Genomic DNA, 18215 nt, shown 5'->3' with positions numbered 1-18215 from the left:
CAGTAAGTGCAAAGCATCTAGCATACAATAAACTTGCAATAAATACTGGTTCCCTTTCCATTCTGCAGCAGACACCAATCTGGCATGGCTGTCTAGACCCTGTAATCCAGAGATGAATTAGGAACACCTGGGAGAGAAAAAGGTCCCAACTAGGGGATAATGAGCTTCTCTAACAAGGAGACCCTAACTCAGTTCTCTGAATACTGGAGGGCACCAGAGAAACTTCACTGCTAAATCTATTTAGATGTCCATGCAACATTCCAGACCAGCACTCTCCAATAGAAATAGAATGAAAACCACATACAGAGTTTTAGATTCCTTTGTAGTCATATTTAAAAAGGCAAAAAAAGGGGGAGGGTGAAATATATTTTACTAAATGGTATTTAACCAAAATATCCAAAATAGCATCATTTCAACATGTAATCGATATAAAAAACCATTAATGAGATATTTTACATCCTTTTGTGTGTGTGTGTGTGTGTGTGTGTAAATCTTCAAAACCCGGTGTGTACTTTCTGCTTACAGCTCATCTCAGGACTAGCCACATGGTCAGCGCTCAATAGCAGAGTATGGCTGGTGCCTACCACACTGGACAGAGCAGTTCTAGACAGAGAGATCCCTGGATTCCTTCCCCACTCAACAGTGTACCGTCACCAAATCCCAGTGTGCAAGGTATGAATACCCGGTCACAGTCACGCAAGCGTGGGAAGCAGCGGCCAGGGGACAGCGACAGAGCAGAGGCTTTAGCTAACTGGCCATATTTCACAATCAAGTTATTTGTTTTTAAAACTCTGGTCACCATAAATTACACCAATAGACAGACAATCTAGACTACAGCCACTTGCTGATTGGGCTAAATTTTTCTAGGAGCCAAGACAGTTGAAGCACAAGATTATAACTACAAATTCATCCAAGATTTTCCAACTAGAAATGGAAGTACAGCCAAGTAGGAACAAGCACACTCCGCTTGCCCACATTTCACCCACTTTTAACCAGATACGGGGCAGCTGTAACGGAAAACCTACAGACAAGGCAGGAGACATTCACTGTGTATGTTTTCACGGCCAAAAAAAAATCTCCTTACAAACGAGGTAAAAGGTAGGACAGAAGAAACAACACGCTCCAAGACAGAAAAAAGAATGTCAGGGCTAAGACCCTTCTCTTGAAACAGGAAGGCTAAGGAACAGAGTAGCTAAGACTTCAGGGAGCACTTACCACGTACCAGACACTCTGCTAAGCACTTTCCGTGCATTTAATCTTCATAACCACCCTCAAGCAAGTATGGCTTAGAATTTCAGTAACTTGTTCAAGGGCCCACAGCTAGTCCGTGGCAGGACACTGAGAGCTACGCAAAGGCAAGTAACAATCTCCACGGCCTAAGCACCCAGATTTAACTAGAACACTAGGCACAGCCAGCGCTCAAGCCAGAGACCTCAAACTACCTCTCCCACTCTTACTACATTAAACCATCACAACTGCTAAGGACCAGCTTATCAGTGAGGACTGTGTGAGGCTGAACTGCAGTAACTCATGTTTTCAGGTTCACGTAGTATAAGGACTATAAATATGAGCTGGCTTATACAGCATCAAAACACACACGACAAATTTTGGAAGGCAGAGAGAACGCAATGATGGACACAGCCATAGACCAGGAGTCCGAGTGCTGGGTTCTAGTTCCAAACCTATTAAGTACTTGCTGACCCCTCTCTCCCATTTTGGCTCACTGTAGAAAATGAGGAGATAACCATAAATAGTTGAAGTATTTCCAGCTAGGTGATCTTTTTGAAAAAAACAAACAAAAAACAGTAGTCTTTGAATTTTCTAATCTGATAAGTTTTTCAACAATTCTTATTCTTCAGATCCCTAGAAAGAATTTGTTCCTCACAGAAGAAAATTATCAAAATCAATACCCAGTAGCAGACCCATGAGTCAGCCTTTGAAAAGCAGGAGTATGTATCCCCAAAAGAAAAGGCTGAGTTGAGGAAGCATTCAAGAACTACCACCTTCATTTTATCCTTTGGTCCCTGTGAATCCTTCAGGACGCCCGGAATCTCTAATTATGTAAAGCTGTAATAATATCTGACCGAAAACAAAACGGTACAAAACCTGCATTTTCAGACCCCAACGACCATCGACCAGAGGATACTTAATAGGGAATCCTTGGGACAGCTAAAAAGGCCACTCAGAGTTTGTCTAAAAATTCCTCCAGTCTCCAGATTTAGACTACGCAGAATCTGCTCTCCGTCCTCATCGTAAAGCGGGCAGAATTCAGAACTTCCCGTCCGCAGAAGGGGACTCAAAGAATTCTTTCAACTGTATTTATCGTTGGAACAAAAAATGTTTCTCAGCACCACTTTCAATTTACTTTGATTTTCTCATCCTTTTTAAAGGATAAATAAAACAAAGACATCTCTTTGTTCCTGCTCCCTTCCAATTTGTGTCCTCACCCCAGTGCCCAGTAAAAATGTTTAAGTCTTTGCGAAACGCTATTTCTAGCGCCATCGCTGGCGCAGATACAGACTCTCCTCCCTCCATGATGACTGAAATCAGGACAAGCTGGCTAATTACAAGGGCCCTTGACTGTCTCAAACGTCTCCATTACATATTCTCACCTGGGCCGTCTTCAACTGCCACTTCTAATCTGAGTATCATCAGGGCCTTGCTGTCTAGCACCTACTTGTGGCTTCTCTCAGGCTCCTCCACACCCTTAAACACCTTCCACGGTTTCCCCTTGTCCACCACCTGTGCTCCGCCAAGGCAGAGTAGCCCAGTGGTGAGAAGCGGACTTGAAATTCTGCCTCTACTACCATTTATGAGCTGGTAGACCTTGGCCAGGATCTTTATCTCAGTTTCCCCACCTGCACCATGGAGATACTAGGATACAGCTCATCTCACTGTTTCAGTATTAAATATATGGAAATACCCGCCACTGGAGTGCAGTGTCTGCAGGTGTTAGCTCCTACCATCACCTCCTACCTTTCTGGAAATGTTTTGCCATCTGACTTTCTAAAGCATGTATTTTAAGTTCTTCAGCATCCCTCTTTCATTTATAGTTTTTACTATATAAACCATTATCTTAGGGGATCCCAAATTCAGTTCTTTTTTACAATTTTCTTCTACCATCTCTGTTTTATGCTAACGCCTCCCAATCTAAGCCTCCCACCCAAAAAGATGCAGGAGGCGAAGGACACCTCCCTGGACAGCTCAACCCAAACTCAAACTCACTGTTATCAAGCCCCTCCACCTCCACCTGCCAAATCTATTCTGCCTTCTGAATGCAGTATCACAGACAGAAACCACCAGCAGCCAAGAAACCTCAGTGAGCAACCTTGGAGGCATTCTCTGCTCCTCCCTCTCCACCATTCGCCACAGCTAATAAGGTACGACCACACACACCCACCCCTTAAGCAGAAGCTGCCCATCACTCCATCCCCACTGCAATGCCTTGGATCAAGCCCTCCACTTCTCTACTGGTTTGCTGCAGCGGTCCCCTCATTTGAACTCCCTGCCTCCAGCCCAAACAGCCTCCATTCCATCCTCACGGTAGCGCCCCAGGATCTCTGTCATTAAAAGTCAGTCTTTCTGCCTATGCTGCCCACACTCAAACTACATAGAAAGATCTTCAGAAGTCTGCCCTTGACAGCCTCCTAGCTTCATCTTCTATTCTCCCACACCCCACTCTCGCACCCCTACTTGCAACAGCAAGCTCTCTCAGTGCCTTTCCATACGCTGCTCCATCAACTCTGGGTTCTTCCCCCATGTGTTTGCCCGCCTTCCATATTCTTACTGGTTTTTCACACTTCAGCTCAGAAGCCACCTCCTCAAGGGCTCCTCCCTCGACACTTGGCATTAGGTGGCCTAGTCCCATCCCTATCATAGCATCTGTAGGCTCCTTCCCACTAGATTTTCTTCTCTGGATTCCTTTTCCCTCCGTACCCCCAGTGCCCAGGCACAAGGTCTGGTGCTTGTAAACTTACTCAGTAAGTGTCTGTTAAGTGGACAGAATAATCCCCAAATTAACATCACTCCCCACTTCCCAGGCTCTCCTCCCTCTACATCACCATAACCTTAGTCTATTTGTTCTTCCCAATCCTGAATGCTATTTTATTACTTTATCCTCTAAAAAAGAAAAACCTGGGGGCCGGCCCCGTGGCCGAGTGGTTAAGTTTGTGTGCTCCGCTGCGGCGGCCCAGTGTTTCGTTGGCTCGAATCCCGGGCGCAGACATGGCACTGCTCATCAAGCCACACTGAGGCAGCATCCCACATGCCACAACTAGAAGGACCCACAACTAAGAATATACAACTAGGTACCGGGGGGCTTTGGGGAGAAAAAGGAAAAAAAAATAAAATCTTCAAAAAAAAAAAAAAGAAAGAAAGAAAAACCTGCTTCCAAAATCTCCCTACTTCATTGCTTTGACATTGCTGAAAAGTTTTCATACCCTCAGAAGACATAAAAGCTGAATAATAACTTCACCAATATTTTGGTAGCCAATAAATCAGACAAATTATAATAATAAGTTGATTATGCAGCTAAGATCAACAAAGACCTTTGGTGCCACTTTCCAAAATTTTGATTCTATTATCGTTCAGTGTTTTACTGAACCTGAAGATAACTGAAAAATTAAACTGCCAACTGTTCCTGAAGAGATGAAAAATAATTGCTGTAAGAAATAAAGGATATTTTACCACTTGCAGTTTCCTGTTTCCACTTTTCGCTAATTCCGATTAGTTATGGGTTATAAAGCATGTCATCCCGTTACTGAGTGGTCTATTATCACGATCGTCTCTCACGTGTCTTCAGACAATGTTCACTACAATCTCTCCCTTGGAAAGTCCAACTGCAGCTGACAAGGCTAGATCTTCTTTTGTGAGCTATGACGAGCTGAATTTATTTTCATTCACACTTCTAATTCTTACATACTTACCAAATGACCCAGCCATCCCACTCCTAAGTATTTACCAAAGAGACATAAAAACTTACGTTCAGACAAAAACCTGTACGCAAATGTTTATAGCAGCTTTTATTAACAATCACCAAAACCTGGAAACAACCCTAACGTCCTTCAGCCAGTGAATGGAGAAACTGTGGTACATCCATATAGTGGCCTTCAACTGGGCCGTAAAAAAGAAACACAAGTATGGATACACACGACAATATGGATGAATCTCAAATGCAGTTTGCTAAGTGAAAGAAGCCATTTGTATGACGTTCTGGAAAAAAACAAATATAGGGATAGAACAAATCAGTGGCTGCCAGGGGGCTGGGGTGGGGAGAAAAGGCTGACCACAAGGGACAGCAGGAGGAAAGTTCGTGAGGTGATGGAACCATTCCCTGTCGATAGTGGTGGTGGATACACTGGGCTATACACTTGTCAAAACCCAGAGAAATACAGCGCAGAATAAATTTCACTGTCTGTAAATTTAAAAATTTTTTAAAAAGTGAATTATTTAATCATGACTTGGTTAAAGATCATCCCCTAAATGTAATTAACACAAAGGTGTGGATTTCCTTAACGTTTACTGTCGCTGTTATTGTTTTGTTGTTATGTATTCTAACGATCAGGAAGAGAGGGGGCACCCCATATCTTTTCCAGATACTTCCAGTTTCCCCTGTATTGGCAACCTTTGTGAGGATCCACATCAGGGCAACCTCTGCTCCAGCTGTGAACAGCTAGATGGAATTCTACCAAGGATATGGGAAAGGTTATTCAAAAACCACCGGAAGACACACTGCACTCCACAGCCAAGCCCAAGAAAGCATTTCAAGGGAAGAAATAGAGGCGGATGGAAGACTACAAATCCTAAAATTCTAACTCATCCTAATCACAGGTGTAAGGAGAAAATTCCATTTACAGGTTAGCTCCCTCCTTCCTAGATCCTCCTTTAAACAGGAGTCAAGGTGGCTGGGAGCAAGCAATCTCTTTGTAAGAAAAGGGGGGCAGGGAGAAAGCAAAAGTGCTCCTGAACCAGGAGGCAGAGTTCTAACAGCCCTGGATCCAATGCTCTTTTAACATGGAAAAAATGAGTCTACGTACACAAATGATAAAAACAAGCAAAGGTTCAACAGCCGGTGACACTTTCTTTCCAGTGCCCCCTCATCAGCCAAACCCACACAAGGCCCCTCCAGAACGGATGGCCTGCCTGTCCTCCTTGAAGACTGCCGCAGGCAATCCCGACCAGGCGCTGGGCTCCAGGCTCCAGGCGTGGCTGTCCGCACAGCACAGCAGCAGTGGCAACAGCAACACACAGGGCCTGGCCCCAAGTGTGGGTGCCACCCTGTGTTCCCTCCTGGCTCTTCCAGGAGAGAGAACACTGTTGCTTATTCTCCACACTCTCATTCCCAAGCCCAGAAAACTGTCTGTTGCTCTCCGGGAGACCTGGGCCTGCTACATTGTTATACCTCGGCAGGAGATTGCTACCTGAGACAAACCTCAATCCAAGATGAGCCCCGGGTTGCCGCCCTAGAGAACCAGCTCTCCAACCTCAAACAGCATTTGCAGCTGGAAAGACTGGCCTAAATGCAAACCAAATGCTATTTCCAGGAGCCTCCCTGGGGGAGGGGAAGTAACAAAGCTAAAAACCACAAGAGAGTAGACCAGAACATTCTGCGACATGCAATGCCTTACCCAAAGGGCTTTAAACATATCAAGAAATATTCATTGCAAGGAATTGGCTGTCAAAGTTAAATAAAAATCACTGACTTTCTAAAGACAGGAGTGAAGGACTAAATTATAAAACAGCTTACTGTCTTAAGCTAATTAAGGTTTATCACATTAGCCATCGGAGTTTTAGTTGGCACCAGAAAAGCAGGAGCAGCATATCATGCAACATGGATTGGGATCTGCTTTGCAAGCAGATTTCCGCCACACTCAGACACAGAACCTCTGGCAGTCAAAAATGATGTCGAATTGAAAAACAATTTTAGCACAGTGATTTGTAAAGAACTTTGTTCCATCATGTAAGCTATTTACTGGTCTATCAGCCCACAATTACATTTATCTCTATTAAATACTGCACAGAGCATTCTGAGCTAACCATGCACTCTTCTTCCCCTTTTGCCAGTTTTATCAAACAGTGGACACTCTGCAATCACATGAAAATATTTCTAACAATAAAAACCCTTGCATACTTGACACCCTTCACTCAGTTACTCTGCCCACCAACTGCCAGCACACAACTTAACCGATTCTAAGATACATGGCATTTCTGAAAAGACCATTCTGCTGAACGCAAAGAGAAGAAAACCCCCCCTTCAAAGCAGGGGAGACATTTCTTTTCAATCATGTCTTCTATGAGCTCCTCTTGACTGTACTTTTACCAAACCAGGAGACAGAACTCGTTCCATGAGTTGTTGAGATCATCCTGGAGATGATTCTGGAGCGGCTGGTTTCCTGTTTAGGGAAGTTGCTGGTTTTTTTCACAAGGAACCCCAAGGCAAAATGTTTAGTGTTCCCCTGTCAGCTCCCACTGCCTTTGTTCTTCACTTTCCTAAACTCATTACTGCTTTCTTCTCTCTGTTCAGCTAAAGCCTCTGGTTTTGGAGGGTGCATAAAAATGCCAGCTCACATCTAACTACAATCTTTTAAGGCGTTCGACACTTTTCTATCATCCCCTCTGTAAAGCTTTGAGTTAACTGGCATCTATTCACAGATGAAGCCAGACGACCCGGTTTCCTCCTGGTATTGCATTAGTATTCCACATTAAAATGTATGCCACAAATAATCCAATGGCAAACTCACCGTCAACAGCCCCCAAAATCAATAAAAGCCATTCCACCACTTGACTCGGAGTGAAAAACCTTTCAGGTCAACACAGAGAGCAAGGCAAAAGAAAGGTGGTGAATGCACAAAAGGGAAATCTACCTGCAGACTCCTCAAATCCTAAAAAGGTGACTACGCTGTCTCGATTCGGTGAAGTCCTTCCTTTTCTTGTAATCATCAGGGGGAAAAGCTACATGTGTACTGCTTTAATCTTATGCAAAACACTGCATTCTCCACAAGGCCCTGACGCCTACCATTCTTTAAACTTGCTTCTTTCCAGGCCTGACTCTTCCAAATGACTCGACATATGCGATTTAATGAAGTCATTCTGATTTCGCCTTGACAGCAATACCATCATAAAGTCACTCTAATCCCATTAAACTTGGATAACATTGAGAGTATTTCTTCTCCATCCTGAACCCAATATTACCTCCAGGGTACCAATCCACTGTCAGTCTGTACCTGAATGGAGCTTCAAATAAATACTTAAATTCATGCTCAAAATATCGTTCTCTCACCTTGTGAACCTTGACCTTTTGGAAAGACTTTGGACCAATGTTCAGTTACTGTCACACGGTTGCATTCTCTGCAAATATGAAAGGGTTAAGAGCAGCCCCAGTCAACAGGCCTACAAGGAAAAAAAAGACAGCATGTATGCCTTACAGCATCACTGGAATGCATTTATGCTCATTTCCTAGAACAATATTGTTACCTTTTGGCCTTCATAATAGTCAGAAGTATCCCCAACACCCTTTAGTAGCTTCTAAAAGGAAAAGCACAAAACAGAACATACCCTGAAAGAGAAAAAAAGCATGCAAAGTAGCATTCTCCAGCAACAAACAAACTACCATCACAAAGCCATCAGTTCATTTTGGTTTTGTTTTCTTAAAAACAGAGAGAGAGAGAAAGAGAGACTGCATAAACGAAGTGTCCCCACCCTAGCAAGGCACATTGTTTTCTTTAATAAGGGTCATAAATCTCAGCTCCTTGTCCATCCTTTAAGCAAAAGAAAAAGGCAGGAAAAGCCCAAGTAATCTCAGACCTTGCAAACCTGCACATTTCTTTCCATCTTCTCTACACAGAATCTTTTAGGGCTCCATTAGTCACGTACCAGTGCTGTGTGGTGTCTAAGTGTGCGTTCACATACTGTGTTGGGATGGTACCTTCCTGCAAGCTCCTCTGCTTTTGGCTGCCATGAAGGGAGGAAGCTGCTATCCCACTGTAGTAGCTCAGTGACTGCATTGTGTTCAGGAGCTGATCTGCCTCAAACCAGTTTCAGCCGGTTCTGGTCACCCTACATAAAAAAGCTATGGCAACCCTCGCTGAGTTGCCAACAAGTCCCTGAAAATCATCAGCACAGGGGGGATCTCGCTGGGGGTGGCTTTTCCCTGTTAGGTCTTCGTGCGCAGGGGAAGGTCATCGTGTGTCGCCCCCGACCACACAAGCACACAGTCTTGGAAATGCTCACCTCACAAGCACCCAGAGCCCCTCAGGGCCCATCCCCCCCTCCCCTCCACCCCAAAGCCCACCGCAGACACTGTTTCCCCCTCCTTCTCCTTCCCCCACTTACCTCCCACAACCCGGCTCAGATCTTTGTGTACGTGTGTGTCAGTGTGTGTTCTCTGTGTTGGTGGCTGACAAAGAGCCCCCAAGAAAGCAATCTATGTGTCTCCACACTGGCTGCGTCGGCTGCAGGAGCCGGCCTCGGCCTCCTAGCAGAGTGCTGCTGGCTTGTTGACCAGGCTCCTCTCTGCCTGTCACCCCCACCCCACCCAGCCCCCTCCTCCCGTCCCTCTCCTCTCTCTCCGAGCCCTGTCACCACCACCACCACCACCACCACCACCACCACCACCACCAGCCCCCCCAGTCTTCTCCTCCTCCGACCTTCTCTTCTTTCAAGCACCTGGGGGGAGCAGTCCAAATCCCTTCCCCTCGGGGCAGAAAGCTGGGAACGCCTGGGGTGGGGTGGGGGGGCAAGTCAAGCGGCGGTGGGAAAGAGGGGGACAGAGGCCTTTGAAAAATTCTCTGTGCGCGGCCGCGCTGGAGGGGGGAGAGGCGAGCTGCTGCGCTCACGTGGCCCCCCTCTCGGAACCTGCGGGGCCTAGCACACCGGCTGGTCCTCGGCCCCCCACGGAAGCTGGCGGGGCGCGAAGGCCAGCAGTCCCCCGGGCCGGGGTGGGACAGGCCACGGCGGGCAGGCCAAGGGGCCTGAGCCTCCCGCGCTCGCCCCGACCCCGGGTGGGCCCGGGCCGGCGCCCCCGCCTCGCCCTCCCCGCCCGCGCCCCTCGCTCTCGCCGGCGCCCGCGCCCCCCGCCCGGCGGCGCGCACCCACCCCCGGCCCGGGGTTGGCCTTCGCAGCGGTCAAGCCCGGGCGTCTGGGCCGCAGCTCGGATGACCTTTGTTCAGCGCGGCGCCGCCGGCTGCGGCTGCTCTGGCTGCTGCTGCTGTCGTCGGAGCGGCGGCGGCGGCGGCGGCGGCTTCCATGTTACGGGCGTGTCAGCTGCATTCCCGCGGCCGGGGTCTGTGTGTGCGTGTGCGGTGGAGCGGCCTCGCCGCCGCCGCCGCCGCCGCCGCCCGGCCCCCGCTCCCGGGCCGCCCCGCCGCCGCCGCGGCCTCGCCGTGCGCCCGGCCCGGCCCCGCGCCTCCCCGGGCGCCGCGCTCTAGGCCGCGCGGCGGCGGCGGCGGTGGCCCGCCACGCCGGGGCCTACGGCTGCGGGTGCGGGCCCGGGCGGCGGCGGCGCGGCCCGAGCGGCGAGCGAACAAAAGGGAGCGCGGGCGAGGGGGAGGGGGCGGCCGGTGGGGGAAGGGAGGCTCCGGGGAGCGGGGAGGCGAGAGCGCGAAGCCCCGCGGCCGGCGGGCGCGGACGGGCGGCCGGAGCCGCCTCTGCGGAGGGAAGAGGCGCCCCGCAGCCCTGCCAAGTCTCGCCCATATGGGGCTGCTGGAGTGCAGCTTCGCCCCGGAGAGCGGGGTGGTGGTGGTGAGGGGATGGAGGGAGGGCTGCTTTTTTTTCCAACGACATTTCAGGCTCTCACCCAGTCCTTGCCATGGCCCCAAGCCGCAACTTACTCGAGTGGAAGGAAGCAAGGCCTCGCCAAAGATGGTTGAAAAAGCCCGTGAGCCTCTACCCAGGATCTTGAAGCCAAGGTGGTGTTTTGTTATCCTCGTAATGGTGGCAAATAAGTAAGAGGAGAGCACGCTATCTTCAGAGAAATTAATCTGAAATTCTCCCTGGAGGTGGAAGAAGGGGCTCTCTTCTGTGCAGTTAGTGGTTTGGAGCCCTTTTCGCCTTAAACTGAGCCACAAAAGAATGGAAGACACCCCCTGGGGTGGGGAGAAAGCCCTGGTGTAAAAGACACACGTTTTGCTTTCAGAGAAAAAGCCACTGGGGCCAGATTGGAACATGGCATGTTCAGTTCATGTAGTTTTTTTTTTTTTTTTAAATGGAGGAATGATATTGAGTAAACAAGATGTAATAGCTAGGTCTTTAAATTCAAGAAGGGAGATGGTGTACAAAAATGTAACAAGCACGTATTGTACATACAGCAGGTGGTCATAGCCTACAGAATGCAGAAAGATACATTTATAAACCCCGTAAGGACCACAAAGGTGCATAATCGTTAACACATCCGAGAGCGAGACAACACATTAGAACCACATCAGGCATGCTATTTATCCAGTCCTGTGTCCTGGTTCCTACATGATTCAGACATGCGCTCCATTGAAAGGTTTTTTAAAGCGAGAGAGAAACCCCATGTCAAGCTAATTGTGCTTACCCTGGAAATAGGACAAAATGGAAGGATCTGCAAAAATGTCACCATAACCTCTTAAAAAGGCTCACTCCTGTTTGAATGGACTCTGAAGATTCTAGTATTACTGGAGTAGCAGTGAAAACTCCCAGCCTAGGAAGCGTTTCTGAGTATTTTATTTTAAATTAGATTAATTGGTTAATATTTGCAAAGTATACTGAAAAGTTTTTAAATCTCAGTGTGCCTCTTCTTTGCATTAACTTCCATTGAGGAAGCCATTGTTCTCTGTTATGGGGACACTGTATGATGTAAATTGGAAGTAGAATTTTTTGCTATTTAAGACTTTTCATGTAAATGAACCGAGTGATTGTCTCACAGAAGAGTTGTTGGTCTTTAATTTCAACCAGCAAATTGGTTGGAGGGGCACATAAATTGGGACATCTATTTAAATGTGTTTAGAAAGACCTATGTAATCTGCAAATTTTGCCAGCCACGGCATCACATTTATCAGTGTTACAAGATAATGAAATTGAAACTCTCATCCTTTAGCCTGAAAACAGTGCCGGTACTCTGTGGGTTGAGTTTCAGCTGTACCTGGGCTTGATTTCATTTGAAAGGAGGCCTTTTCTTCTCCCAAAGGTGGGCCTTTATTAATATGCATATAAAAACACTACATGCTTTGAACGGTATACAAGGACCCGCTTATCTGAAATCTTGATAAGCTACACACATTACAATATACGGAATTTCATACTGTACATACTGTAGTAAATCCTAGGTTTCCTAGATTCCGAATCTTTGTTTACTTAAAATACTCTCTTGCCCCTCCCCCATTCCCTTCTCTTAAGCGTTGAAAGCACAGGGCAGCAGTGTTTGAATGGTCACAAGAATTGTACTACCAAAACTCAAGTCTGGATTGCTTCTCATAAAGAGTCTTCGGTGGTGGAACTGCCGCATGGCTTCATAATGCCAAATACTTTTTGAGCAGAGCTTCGTATAAAGCTCAGTGTTCTGGTCAAGGTTTGGCTGGAAGAAATTAGTTTGAAAGCACAATTCATCATTTGTACAAATGGCAACAGATAACATTGCATCTGCTTTTAAAAACCATAAACAACCAGAAAAGTAAAAGATAATAATTTCTTGCAAATTATCTCAGTTCTATTTTTATAAAGATTTCGGAGAAACCCCTTTGCCAGATAGACCAATAGTTACAAGTACAGCACCCATTTTAATCCATTCTGCGAAATCACTGAATTTCACAGCAGAAAAAAAAGTTTTTAGTGTAAGTTTTTAAAAAAAAATGACACTGCCCCTCTTGCAAAAAATCAATACAAAAGTTTAGTCTATTATTCCACCTATGTAAGGCTATCTTGGGCCCCACTCTGCTTTGGGCAACAATAGAAGTAACTCAACTGCAAGAATGAAATAAACTATTATTTGAGTGCTGTAGATAAGAGACCGCAGAACAAAGAAATCATATTATTCTTATGCCAAATAGAAACTAAAGGAATTCCAAATCCTTTGGGATTTTGTTGTTGCTGTTTTTATTGCTAACTCTCGATGTCTTACATTATCCTCCAATCAGTGTATTGCAAAATCCCAGCTTTTTTTTTTTTTTAATCCTTTTGTGGTTTGAAGCCGCTTTGCAGGCGCATATTGCTATCAGTCTACACATCATACTTTCCCTCCAAATTCCACAATGAAACTGGGAAATTCCTTTGTTAGGCAGAGCACACAAAAGGTGTGCTCCTTGAGGGAAAGGAGAAGGAAAACAAAAAGAAAAGTCTTTTCTTTATCTCACTATCAAAAGGCCTTGCAAACCACTCTTAAACTGAGGGCCCCATGACTTGAGCTACACATTTTTTAGCTGAAAACTAAGCGAGGCCTAGGCGTTTATGGAGTTTAATATGTTAAATTTGTTGGCTTGTTTTTAAAGGAAGTTTTACGCTGTTCGACACTAGCAGTGTAATTTAAAGATCTGTAGCTGAGTGGCCAGCACAGAAAAGGAAAAAAATCTTTTATTTTTAACATCAAAATATTGATAGAATGAGATGGGTTTTTTTGTATTTTTCTGACAACATGAAAGAAATGCTGAAAGAAATCATAACCAGACTTAAATTATTATTAGCCTGCCAGAAATAGACCATGGGGAGGTCTAGGGAACAATTCTCCTTATCCTTCGTCAGTGATTTCATCACAGATTTTCTGTAGCAAAGCCTCCTCCCCTTTTCCAATCCTCAGTTTGGAAATGTCTGCAAAGGTCCTTTACTCAGAGACCTGAAGGGGTGGGGGTTGTGTTCTGTTAAAAGATAAACTGAGGCGTATTAAAAGTTTTAAGAGTTTATTTGAGCAAACTGGGATGGAATAGGGCAGCGCCAAACCGGAAGCGGTTGGGAGCGCTCCCCCTACCGGAGCCAGGGGGAAAGACAGAGAAGGCGCAAGCAAAGAAAGGAAATGATTTGATTGGCTGTCGATTAAAGCCCAATTGGCTGTTTGTGATTGGTTGTCCATAGCGTTTCAAATTCGTAACCTTGAGGTATTTACGGGCTTAGATTATGGTTTGCTTATGTAGGCCACCACCTCATTACAGCCACCTCAATCTAATGGCCTCCTTGTTTAATTGATTTAACTGTTCGAAGTTGGGCATTATTCCAGAGGCCCCTAGATATCTGAGTGAGCTCCGAAGTCCTGGTTACTGGATGGATCCACTTATTTTATCTCTCACTGTCTCTTGAGGTCTAAATGCTAGAAAGGCAGCCTTGCCCGAGGAAAGAGAAGGGTAGGGACTGAAGAAAGTGTTTCATGGACTCAAGAGAATCAAAGAAGAGCCAGAAGTATGGGGTAGGGCTACCAGCAAAGAATCATCTTCAGGGCCAAAGGACAAGGTCTGTTAAGAACTCTAAGATTTTTCTAACTCTTTCTAAATTTTACATTACGTCTGGGCTTCTTTGAAAGGAACTGGTATTTGGGCTTGTTTCCTACTCTCTAAATCCAAGAGGAAGGGAAGAGAAAGAAGAGAAAGCTAAAAAGTTATCTGAGAAAAGGAAAAGCAATCAGGCTTAATCGTTTAAGGGGAAGGGAATACGCAGGAAATGGAGACTTAGTTCTGCCTAAGAAGGGAGTTTATTGGTCCCCTGCAGTACAGAGGCACCCTGGGCACTATGGATGTGAATCTTCCTCTTTGCATCTGCCGCCCCCCCCCAGCACCCCCACCATCCACACCAGTTAGCACAATGCCTTGTGTATCCCATAGTTGAAATGAACTAGTTCCTTGTGAACTAAGAAATGGATAATAAACCCACAGGCACCTAAAAGTAAGCATGTCTCAAAGTAAACATAGATCTCTTGCCACCATAGGGGATACTATAGAGCTTTGTCTAGAACCTCTCTTCAAGGTGTACCCCTATCCCATGGCTGCTGAGATTATTGGCTGCTCACCACTCACAGCTGAGTCCCTCCATGCAAATGAGGTTGGCTGCTGTCTTGTGCCAGTTCCTGGGAACTGTCTCATCCAAGTTTATACCCCCTCCCAGGGAGCAGCCGATGTCTGCTGATGTAGAGATACAAAGCTTGGCCTTCTTGCCTTAATTTGAGCCAATTCTGAAGGGCCATCCCAGCTCCAGAGCTCCCTGTGGGTTGGCTGAGGCCTTAGTCAACATAGCATTGTGGGTCAGCCTCTTCTTCTGCCTAATCCTGCCCTCCTCACTCCCTCACAGGTGTATCTGCAGAGTGTCCAGAGCCTGTTTCCAGGAAACAGCCCCAGACACCCACCAAACCAGATCCATTTCCCTTGACTCCATTCTCTCATCTACTCCATTGCCACCTGCTGTGGATTCTGTCTCCCATCTGTTGATTCCAATCCCTTCTCTCCATATCCATCACCCGGAGTCAACCTTTGGCACATCACCTCAGTTTAGAAGTGGTCACTAACCGGTCTCCATTTCTCCAAACGGGCCAATTTTCAATACATTCTCCGCACTGAAAACTCTAGAAACTTTTCTAAAGGTATCATCCTGTCACCTGTCTCCTCAAACCTTTCCACATCTCTCCATTGGCCTTAGAATGAGGTCCAGACTCGGTAAAAGTGACTTAGAAGGCTCTCCCATGATTCAACCATTTGCCTGTCCACATCCCTTGCCCTTCCCTCCCCACATTCCAACATCCAGTCTTGTTGAACTTTTTGTTCTTCAAGTGAGATCTGATTGTTCTCACTCAGGTTTTCACACTGCTGTTCCTTCTTTCTGGAAGACTCTCCTCACCCTTCCCTGCACTTCTTCCTCTAACTAACTCTCATGTATCTTTAGGTCTAAATTTATGTCACGCATTTGGACAAGCCTTCCCTGACCTCCCCCCATACATACAAGCTGCGTACCGGTGGCCCTGACACGTGTCCCTAAGTTGTCTTTTTCACATGGGATTTGAAGTGTATTTGGCTCTCTCCCCACGAGACAAGAAACTTGTGAGGTCAGGGACAATAATACTTTGGCTCACTGAGGTCTCCCCAGTGCCATCACATACAGAAAGGCACCTAAAAATTAGGTGTTCAGGGGGCCGGCCCCAGCGCCAAGTGGTTAAGTTCAGACGCCCTGCTTCGGTGGCCCAGGGTCTCGCCAGTTCAGATCCTGGGCACGGATGTGGCACCGCTCATCGGGCCAGACTGAGGCGGTGTTCCACATAGCACAACCAGAGGGACCTACAACTAGAATATACAACTTAGTACTGGGGGGCTTTGGGGAGAAGAAGAAAAACAAAATTAGGTGTTCAGAACATCAAGATTGATTGCATGCCTATAGGGGTTTTCTTTTTCAATGACATTTAGAGATAAGAGATGGTCAAATACTTTAAAGTTTTTGCTAAATTTAATAAATTTATTTAAGACCAAAAGGCCAAAAGCCACGTATCACTGGGGAGACCTTAGTTATTTCTGGAAAGGTAGAAAACACAAATATAAATTAAAAAATGTTAAAATATGAAAATAATAACCAGAAAATAGACTGCAAAATAAAATACATTCATTTGTCAGCAAACAGTTGGAAGATGCTTAGAAAATATTGCTGTAGATTTGAAGAAACACGTATTAGAATAAATTACACGATGTGGGAGGATTGCTCTACTGTTGAAAGAAAAGAACAGCTATTTCTAACATGCCGCCGCCTAGGGTAGATGCTTGATCCTGTTCCAATGATGACATATCTGAAAAAACTGATTTTTTATGAACAACTAAATAAAAAATTTTGCAGAGGGGCTGGCCTGGTGGCATAGTGGTTAAGTTCACGCACTCTGCTTCCGCGGCCCAGGGTTCACAAGTTCGGGTTCCAGGCACAGACCTACACACCGCTTGTCAAGCAAGCCACACTGTGGCAGCATCCCACTATAAAATAGAGGAAGATTGGCACAGATGTTAGCTCAGCAACAATCTTCCTCAAGCAAAAAGAGGAAGCTTGGCAACAGATGTCAATATATAATTGTTTTTAACTATGCAGCAATAACAACTAAAGAAGTGGCCTCTACACAGGAACTTAAAATTCCAGGATTAAATTACAAAAGTTCCTACACACAAAATTCATCACTGAATCATTCACAGATAAGTTACTGCAGCCAAGAAATGGAAGCCAGAAGTTCACAGATTGCTACAGGATATCACCAGTGAGGTTAATTTTATTTTCACAGGGGAGGGGGTGTAAGAAGGACTGTACAACGGTCCCTTTAAAGAGGGACTGTTTACCGTACTTTGAAGGATGAGACATGACTATTGAAATCTTGTGTATCACACCGTGGTTGCTGGCTATGTTATGGCAAAAATTTAAAGATAAGTTATGCATTGTCTTTTAAAAAGAGTGGTTTCAAATTTGCCCACCTTTTTTTTGGTAAATGCTATCCATAATATGCTGACAGATATTTTGTTAGAACAAAAACCTGTTTAATCTGTCCCTTTGAGGTAAAGATAATATTTTAACCACAAAAAGGAAGTGATTGCTTTTAGAAAGAAACTCATGCTATGGAGAGAGCATTTTAGCAACTGATGTTTAGAAATCACTCGTGATTTGGTACTTAAAATTATGTATGCATATCACTTTTGACAACTATTAGATATGTTCACTTAAAATAAAAGTATTTTCTAAACTGTCAAAAAAACCCAGATAGTTTCAGTGTGTTTGAACCTATCTGTTTAAAATATAGAAATGCAAAGGCAACTTCTTCTAGTTTACATTCAGAAACAATTGACCAATGATGGGAAACAGATTCATCACCCAAATTTCAACTAAGCCTTTTGCATAGTTGGTAGGTGAGATTGAAAAATAAGCATTGTCATTAAGTGGTAAAAATAACCCACCTCTTCCAATGGCACATAACTTTGTGAAGCATCTCTTCCCACCATGACAGTGTTGAAAACAACCAACATTGAAGTAAACTGAACTTAGAACAAGATCTTCAAATTGCTTTATCACAATGTGTTAGATCAAGACTTCCCAAAAAGCAGCATATTCAACATTTAGAATTTTAATGAGAGCAAAACACTTTATACCACTAATAAAGAAAATTAAATTGTAACCACATTGTTTAATCCATCATAATTTCAGCCTTCTTTGCCTCCCATTTTTGTGTATAATTTGTAATGTACATGACATACTAGAATAGTACTCCCTGTATTTAATTTAGAGGTAAATATATAGGTGATCCATCGAGACTACAAAGGCCACTGGGTTCG

At 45.2% G+C, this 18215-nt stretch overlaps 1 protein-coding gene across 23 annotated transcripts in view; it reads right to left on the bottom strand.

Moving 5' to 3' along the window:
• The window catches only part of ZNF532 (zinc finger protein 532), a 107919-nt gene extending 96850 nt beyond the window's left edge, over positions 1-11069 (bottom strand). For 3 of the 23 annotated variants that reach the window (XM_070627784.1, XM_008524623.2, XM_070627796.1), the window contains exons 1-2: positions 8473-9153; positions 8279-8388 (exon numbers count right to left, since the gene is read on the bottom strand). The gene's annotated coding sequence lies outside the window, so the exon portion shown is untranslated. Of the gene's footprint in view, positions 1-8278; positions 8389-8472; positions 10001-10092; positions 10360-10826 lie in introns of those variants that run through there. The other 20 variants (XR_011542076.1, XM_070627776.1, XM_070627780.1 and 17 more) reach the window with 17 other exon arrangements.
• Between the last annotated feature and the right edge of the window lie 7146 nt (positions 11070-18215).

Source organism: Equus przewalskii, chromosome 7, assembly GCF_037783145.1.
Source record: "Equus przewalskii isolate Varuska chromosome 7, EquPr2, whole genome shotgun sequence".
Classification (NCBI taxonomy): Eukaryota; Metazoa; Chordata; class Mammalia; order Perissodactyla; family Equidae; genus Equus; species Equus przewalskii.
Note: the sequence above shows the minus strand (reverse complement) of the source record. Positions and strands in the feature narration are given on the sequence as shown.